We start from the raw sequence: 6,500 nt of genomic DNA on the forward strand, positions 1-6,500 counted from the left end.
AGCGCTGGCGGGGAGCCACGCGCTGCTTTCTCCGCTGTTGCAGTGCTGGAGAGCTGAGCCGAGCTGAGGATCCGGGGAATCCCCTGGCTCCGCAGCGCTGGGGCCGCCTTTGGGGGTAGGAAGTTAAGAGCAGAGCTCGATTTATAGGGGTCTCTGTGTTGGGAGTTGGAGCTGGCAGACACCCCAGTGGTGTGCTGGGAGGAGGGGTGTACTGAGGATCTGGCGTGTATTGGGTCTCCATCTCTGAGCAGAGCTAGAGAGCTGCAGCGCTGGGTGAAGAAGGAGGTTTGTCAGTGGTGCGGGGTCTGCTGGTGAGCAGCGCGCTCAGGGGAGCTGCATGCACCCTGGAGTCCTTGGGGCAGGACTCCTCTGCATCTCCCTGATGAGGAAGCCCTGACATTGCAGCCATTCCCCTACCCCATCCTCAGGCTCAGACGAGGATCTTGAGCTTCGCACACTTCGAGCTCCTCCTTTCTGCCATGGCACAAGAACTTCCAAAAAGACATGTTCCCAGGCTGTCTGCAGCAGCATCCCATCCAGCAGTTGATCCCCCTTTCAGCACCCCATAAGGACAGAATCTGGGGAGCCTAGGGTCTTTCTTCTCTCTCCCTCTTCTCTGAGCAAAGAGGCCAGAGAGGAAGCTACCAGCTCTTGTCCAGACAGATCAAGACTTGGACATGCCAGCAGATGGCTGGGGGTTATATTACACTACCACAAACCCATGAAGGACCAGCTGAACTGGGGCCATATGAGCTGTGTGCTGCCCTCCCTCCCAGTCCACAGCTTTGCCTGACTACCTGCTGGTATGTGCTCAGAGATGTCCTGAGCTCTGCCAGGAAGAAGCAGGCACATCCATGAACTGGGCTCCCACGTGCTAGATTGGGTGAAGAAACTGGGAGGTTTGGACTCATAGGCTTGAGAGCTGGAATTGGACCAAGCTTGAAGTGAGATGTGTCATGCTGATGTGCAGGTGCCACCTCACGATGTTGTGCTGAGGAATGGGGACGCTGGTTCTCAGCCGTGCTGGATGAGTTAGCACTTGCTGTAATTTCTGCCTGGATAATGCGAGGGGAGCAGATGGATGGATGGTAGAGGACTGTGGGGACTGGAGATGAGTGTATCTGCAATGTATGGTGTCCTTTCATGGTTTCTGGGCAGAGGGAATTGCCACAGGGTGTGCCTCCTTGTGTGCAGGGCTGGCTGATGGCATGAAGCCTCTCCTGCCCCAGTGCCCATTTCAGTGCTGCCTGTCTGAAGATGCTCCATGACCATGCAGCCTGGGCATGGATGGGGCACACATATGCCCTGGAAGCCAGCTCCAGTGACCGTCCCTGACGTCCTAGAGACATAAGTAACCATTCCAGAGGTGTAGGTGTCTGCTAGGTGCAGGGCGTTGTGGGGCAATGAGGCTGTTCAGCATCAGCCTATTTGCCTTGTGTGGGACTTGTCCTGTGAAGTCTCCTGCTCAGTGGCTTTGCTCTGTCCGGGCTCTGGCTGACGTGCTGTGGGCATGGCCCCGTCTGAAGTGCAGGCTTGTTGTGTGTTTACGCTGGCCAGCCTGAGGTGTACAGGAAACCAGAGAGCTCTGCTCCCTGGCTGTCACTTTATTTATTATGGTCACAGCTTGGGCTGCCCACACTGTGAAATGAAGGTAGCAAAACCCCCAAGTGCTGCAGCGCAGTTCCCGCCCTGCCAGCCCTGCTGGGCTCTGATTCATATTGCTATCCTGGAGCTGGGAGCAGTCCTGTCCTGGAGCGAGATGGCAGGATGCTTGGTGCCATGCAGTTATCATAGTGTCTGAGAGCAGGGTGGCTTGTCCCAGAAGTGTCCAGGCGCACCATGCCAGAATAAATTGCTGATGGATGCCCAGCCCAATGGCATGACACAGTCACTACCTGCACTAACACCTGGATGTCCCAGTCTGGTTACATCTTCCCTGGCTCTTCCCTCCTGTTCTGCAAAACAGTAGTGCATCTAGTCCATAGCTGCATCTCTGCTCCAGGGATTTTCATCCATCTCTGTCACCCCTGTCACCCCCAAAGGAACACTGACCAGCTGCCACTGGGGAACACTGCCCAGTTGCCACTGCAGTATGCAGAGACTGGACTCACTCACTCTTTGGGCTTTCAGGACCAAAGATGTTTGTTGCCTGTGGCCAGCAGCTCCACACAGCCTGCTCCGTCCCTGTTGGATGGTCCTCCTCCTAGAGAGGACACCATGGTGGTGGCTGTGGTGGCTGTGGTGGCTTGAAGGGTGGAGTTTAAGGTTGGGAGGCTGTTGATGACTGGGAATCTCTCTGTGTGGGGCTGGGAACAGGTGCCTGAATGGGGACTTGAGCCATCCCAGGTGCTCCCACCACTGTGCGCTGCAAGGACCCAGGAGGCACCATGTGAAACACTGCATGCTGCGAGGCACGGGCAAACTCACAGCTGAAGGGTGAAGCAGAGACAGGCAACATTATACACGTGGCTATTTATGGGAACTGCTCTTCTGCCAGAACCTGACTGGCAGCAGCAAGGGCTGGGCTGGCATTTAAGGAGCTCAGTCCAAAATCACCAGCCAGCAACCTGGGGACATGAAACAAAACCTCCCAGTGCTCAGAGGGCTCCTGGTCCCCACAGAGTCACATGGCTTGCTGGGTTGCATTGCTATTAAAGGGAGAAAATGCTAGTGAGCTGATAAACAGGAGAAGGTGTGCCAGCTCCTGAAACCTTGGGCAATTTGGCAGCCCTCCTCCCACAACAGGCAGCCAAGTGCTGGAGCCTATTGAACAGGACAAAGCGCTTGGTCTGAAATGGTTGTCTTGAGTCACAGAGAGTGAAGGGGAAAGAGAGCTGCTTCTTAAGGTGGATTTTAAGAGCTTGATATTAGTTTTGTTGTATTTAGGCATCTTAAGTTTGTGTGGTTTTCACCAAAAGAAAGTCCAGGCAGAGGTTCACTGAAGCACCATAGCAATATTTGAGTCTCACTTTCTGAAGACATTAAATTTATAGGGTGAGATAGCGAGCAAAAGCCAACCAACCAACGAAAACCAACCCAAAGATGTGGAACATGAGATTTTATTTACAAAGGAAAAACAGGAATGTTCTAGGGGGTGGATTTTTCTTCTGGCTCTAGGCAGCATCTCCTTGGTGCCAGCCCTCAGCATCTGGATGCTGCCCATGGAGCCGCCTCCTGGGCACTGCACAAGGAGACCTTGCCCACTGACAAGGCTTGGCTGCTTCCTGAAGCTATTAGTGACTGACTACAGGCTGGCTTTTTGTTGTTCGGACCCAGAGATATAACACTCACATTCTTGCTCCTCAATCTCACAGTAGAATAACTGTTCTTGTACCCAGTAAATCTCAGCAGAGCTGAGATGCTGCTGTTCCTGAGACTCCCAACTTTTCTGGATGCAGATATTTCTGCTATGTCTATTGGACCAGCTCCACTAATTGCCCTGGTGCTGCTTCTGTGCATTGGGATGTTGACCCCCCATGTGCAAAATTATAGGGGAGCCAATCCTGGGACCTGCTGCTGGCTGTGAATCAGGGCAGGATGGGGTCTCTTCTTGAGCACCTGCTCCTGGACACTGCTCCTCATTTGTGGCCCACATGGGATAGGAAAAATCTTTATGTTAATGTGGAAAGTCCCAGTGCTCCTGCCCCCATAAGCCCAGGTCCATCCATGCCTTGGCACTCTGGGTGATGCTGCAGCATGGAGCAGAGCTGGGAAATAGGGGCAAGATAGGGAAACTCAAAGCCCAGTGCTCAAAGCCCTCCATCCTGCTCCATCACATAGTGTTTTGCTGGACGGGCTTTACCCTGGGGATGGGCATGGGCCCGATGTGTGCACATCCCGGGGGCAGCAGCAGCCCCCAGGCTGGACCACGACGTGCTCATCTAGGGCTGGGCGGCTGCAGGGGAGCAGGAGCAGTCCCCGCCGAGGCCCGGGATGCAGGCAGCCTTCCCGGCTCTGCTGCTCGGGCTGCGGCTGCCCTCTCCCGGCTGCCGACAAGGTCTGAGCTTCTCTTCCCGCCGGCATCTGCCTCCTCTGGGCTCCCAGACTGCTGCAGACCTGACGCTCCCACCCCTCTGACCCTTTCCCTGCTCCACAGCACCCAGCAACTCCAACCTATCGAGCTGGAACTTCCGTGTCCCCACTTTCACTGCCGAGAAAGTCACGGCAGGAGCTGACACATCAGGCTTCGAATCGTTGCTCCTTCCCCCTTGATGACAAAGAGCACCGAGGTGTCAGAACATAGAGCATAGAGCATAGAACATAGACCCAGGGGTGTCATAGAACCTCTGAATGGCTTGGGTTGAAAAAGACTTTAAAGATTGCTTTACTCCAACCCCCCTGCCCTGGGCAGGTATGCTTTTCACTAGACCAGAGGGTCAAAACACGTCCAGGGATGGGGCATTTACTTCTTCCCTGGGCCACCTATTCCAGTGCCTCACCACCCTCACAGCAAAAATATTCTTTGTAACATCTAACACAAATATCTGTTCTTTTAGTTTAAAGTCATTCACCCTTGTCCTATCACTGTCTCCCTCTGTGAAAAGTCCCTCTTTTTATAAGCCAAGCCCCTTTTAAGTAGCAGTTTCATGGTGGCTTGTTCTACAGCAGGTGACAGGTACATCTCTCCTCCATGCTCCACATCTCCTGGGTCCCTGGTGCTCAGGGCCTTTACCCATTGCCGTGGGACCCTGAAACAGTCAGAGCTTTGGGGATATCTGTTAGGAGATTTTCCTCTGAGTGAAAAAAATACTCTGAGAAGTCAAAGCTTTGGAAGGAAAAAAGTCAGGAGAACTGCAGTGGGAAGGGCAGTGGTACTGTGTGGGCTGTCAGGCGTGAAGCTCTTGTCCCAGACAGAACAGGAACATGCTTGGGTTCAGGGACAGGCAGAGAGCACAGCGGATGTCTGTGAGACAGATATTTCCTGAGATGGGCCAAGCCATGCCCCATCCCCATTCAAGATTCTACCATGGTTTTGAACTTTGCATCCTCCAAGGGTGCAGCAGCTTTCCGATATGGAAAAAGGCAAAAGCATCCAGTTTGACAATTTTTTCCTGAGCTGCTGCTGCTCCATTTGACTCTAAGCAAGGTGGGGCAAGGTGGGAGAGAAGAAGCACAATCCAGGTCATCTATCTCTATGGCAAGGGTCACAAGAGGATGGACCCTGAGGTTAGAGGCACCATGAAAAATGAGGATCTTAATATTTAATGGCAAGGATCCCTTGAGCAAGGACAGGTCTAGATGGAGAACAGCCCAAGCATACAGAAAGGTAGGGAGCAACAGCCACTCCTGCACCAGGAAGAGATGCTGTGGGCTGGGGATTTGTGTGAGACATCAGGGAAATCTGATGTTTCACTGTGCATCACTGGATTTCTACCTCCTCCCTGTGAGAAATGACACCTGTGGAGCAGTGGGTGCAATTTGCAGTTGCAGGAGCGGCATGGCAGGGGTGTACACAGGGACGAGGGGAGCAGTAGGGAACGTGAAGAGGTCTGTGGCCAGAAAAGAGGGATTTATGCTTTGTGTAATAAAACCACTATCTCAATTAAGTCCCCGGAATTCGTTGTCTGGATAGGTTATATGGGTTTATTGCTGGAAGCTGGTCTGGGCCTCTTTCTTGGAATCGGTGTGAGAGGGTGGTGTGGGACAGGGGGAAACATTGCCCCCTGTGGGACGTCTCTGTCCCTCACTGAGGGGCAGCGTGAGCTGATCCAGCGCAGAGCAGCTGCTGCAGCTCCCAGGCAGCGTCACCAACGCCGTGGTCCCCGCAGACATTTCTCTTACCAGCGGGGCGGCGGCACGTGTTAGTAAATCCGTGGCTGTCTGTCCTGCAGGCTTTGTGGTATCCGAACAGCAGAGCCTGGATCCATGGGTGCATTTGGTTGATTTGGAGGAGCCTTGCTGCGCGCCCCGCACAGCCGTGCGAGGGCAGCACAGACCGCTGACACACAGCAGCAGCAGCAGCGGCAGCAGGAGCAGGAGCAGGAACAGACCAGAGCCTGCACACCTGCTTGCTGACAATTCTCTGCACAGGTCCCTCTGGGGACCTCTGCCCGGTGCTCCCTCTCCAGCTTGCTCGGGTAGAGTGGAGCTGCTGCAATTTCTTGCTGCTGGCCCAGGAAACATATTATCTCCTTTCCCCGTGGTGGATGAGATTCAGTGACCATCCTGGGTGGGTGCACAGGGCTCCAGCTGTATGTCACTTTCCTCGAGCTGTGTGAATTGTGCTTGTTCACTGAGAAAAACAGGTTGAAAATGGCGAAGAGACATGAGAAAAGTTGAAAAGAAAGTCAACTTTTTGGGAGCTGTGTGGGAAGCCCTGCTCACCCAGAATTTGCCCTGTGCACCAGCAGGTCAACTCTCTGCATGACACTGAGGACAGGGACTGGAACTGTGTCCATGCTAGAAGCGTTTCCATGTTGGAAAAAACTTGCGGGTGTTGGGAGTTGGGATCTGACCAGGCTCAGTGCCCCCAGAGATCCCTGTGAAGCCCAGGATGACAG

Source organism: Lepidothrix coronata, unplaced genomic scaffold (assembly GCF_001604755.1).
Source record: "Lepidothrix coronata isolate B3197 unplaced genomic scaffold, Lepidothrix_coronata-1.0 Scaffold72, whole genome shotgun sequence".
Classification (NCBI taxonomy): Eukaryota; Metazoa; Chordata; class Aves; order Passeriformes; family Pipridae; genus Lepidothrix; species Lepidothrix coronata.